The sequence below is a fragment of the Tachyglossus aculeatus genome, chromosome 2, assembly GCF_015852505.1.
Source record: "Tachyglossus aculeatus isolate mTacAcu1 chromosome 2, mTacAcu1.pri, whole genome shotgun sequence".
Classification (NCBI taxonomy): Eukaryota; Metazoa; Chordata; class Mammalia; order Monotremata; family Tachyglossidae; genus Tachyglossus; species Tachyglossus aculeatus.
In genome coordinates, this window is record NC_052067.1 from 79,417,451 (window position 1) to 79,419,612 (window position 2,162).

The window sequence follows — 2,162 nt, forward strand, 5'->3', positions numbered from 1 at the left end:
CCATGAAATGGTAGTACTCCTCTGACTCCATCTCAGACATCCCTCACCTCTGTTTCATCATCATCAATGGTATTTATTGAATGCTTACTGTGTGCAGAGCATTGTACTAAATACTTGGGAGAGTTGGTTGGTATACACATTCTCTGCCCACAATAAGCTTACAGTTTAGAGGGAGAGGCAGACACTAATATAAATTTGTTTTATGCCATCTAGTCATTTACGACCCATAGCGACACCACGGACGCATCTCTCCCAGAACGCCCCACTCTCCATCTACAATCATTCTGGTAGTGTATCCATAGAGTTTTCTTGGTAAAAATATGGAAGTGGTTTACCATTGCCGCCTTCCGCGCAGTAAACTCCAGTCTCCACCCTCTACTCTCTTCCATGCCGCTGCTGCCCAGCATTGGTGAGTTTTGCCTTGTAGCAGATTGCCTTCCACTTGCTAGCCACTGGCCAAGCTAGGAATGGAATGGTTATGCCTCTGCTTGACTCTCCTTCCCTAGCCGAGACTGGTAGAGTACTGGAAACTCTCCAGGTATGACCTTGAGCGGGGGACTAATATAAATAAATAATCTTTAATATATAATTTATAGATATGTACATAAGTGCTGTGGGACAAATATCAAATGCCCAAATGTCCCAGATCTAAGTGCATGGATGAAAAAGAAGAAAGAGAGAGCAGGGGAAAAGAGGGCTTAGTCAGGGAAGGCCCCGGTGGAGATGTGACCTCAGTAAGGCTTTGAATGTGGGAAAAGTGGTGGTCTGGCTTATATGGAGGGGGAGGGAGTTCCAGGACAGAAAGAGGACATGAGAAAGGGGTTGAAGCAGCATGGTGAAGTGGATAGACCATGGGCCTGGGAGCCAGGAGGTCATGGGTTCTAATCCTTACTCCACCACTTGTCTGCTGTGTGACCTTGGGCAAGTCACTTCACTTCTCTGTACCTCATCTGTAAAATGGGGATTAAGACTGTGTGAGCCCCACGTGGGACAACCTGACTTCTTTGTATCTATCCCAGCATTTAGAACAGTGCTTGGCACATAGTAAGCACTTACCAAATACCATTACTATTATTATAGATGAGAGCGGGGCACATTGAGCAAACAGGCGCTAGAGGAGCGAAGTGTGTAGGCTGGCATTTAGTAGGACATTAGTGAGATCTGCTGTAGTCTAAAGGGTATGGAAGGAAGTGTAAAGCCGCAGAGAAAAGCAGTGTTGCTGGACGAAATTGGTATATCGGGATGCTGGTAGAAAATCCAGGGCTACTTTGGTCAATAATACTCTGAGATTCATTCATTCAATCACATTCATTGAGCACTTTTTGTGTGAAGAGCACTATACCCAAACATTTGGGAAAGTACAATACAACAATAAACCAACACATTCCTTGCCCACAGCTTACAGTCTAGAGGGGGAAAGACAGGCATCAATACAAATAAGTACATTACAGATATATTCATAAGTGCTGTGGGGCTGGGAGGGGGGAAGAACACAAGGAACAAGTCAGGGCAATGCAGAAGAGAGTAGGAGAAGAGGAAAGGAGGGGCTTAGTCTGGTAAGGCCTCTTGGAGGGGACAAGCCCTCAATAAGGCTTTGATCACATCCTGGATTTATGCATATATGCGAGTATGTTCGTGTGTGCTTAAGTTTGTCTTTACATACAGCATATGAGACTGTCTCTGCATGTATCTATGCTTGTCTTTTTTTTTTTGTGTGTGTGTGTGTGTGTGTGTGCACTGAATATAAATGGGTATGGACCTCTGCATTTGAAACAGATGGGTTTGTAACAGAGTTTGTAACAAGTAACAGACCATGAGGAAATAGGAGTTACAAGTAGACAATTCAATCAATAAATCATATTTATTGAGTGCTTTCTGTGTGCAGAGCACTGTACTAAGTGTTTGGGAGAGTACAACATAGAGAATTCATAGGAGAAAAATAAGTAAGGAAAGAAATGTGAAAGAAAAAAAGAAGTGGTAAGGGGATGAAAAAGGAAGAGAAAGCCAGATCATCTGTTTTAAAACCCATTAATCTTTCAGGTCTCTGCTACTTTGGAATTAATACCACTAGCAATAATCTGGATCCTGTCCAAAATGAACTAAACAAAAAGTCGAGAGCTAATTGGAACCGTATTGCTCAAGACCTCAAGATTACAGAATTT

At 43.0% G+C, this 2,162-nt stretch overlaps 1 non-coding gene across 1 annotated transcript; it reads right to left on the minus strand.

The window, feature by feature from the left end:
• Positions 1-419: 419 nt before the first annotated feature.
• LOC119924603 lies at positions 420-556 on the minus strand. Its single transcript, XR_005449307.1, has one exon. It is a non-coding gene; the product is annotated as a small nucleolar RNA SNORA7 (small nucleolar RNA).
• Between the last annotated feature and the right edge of the window lie 1,606 nt (positions 557-2,162).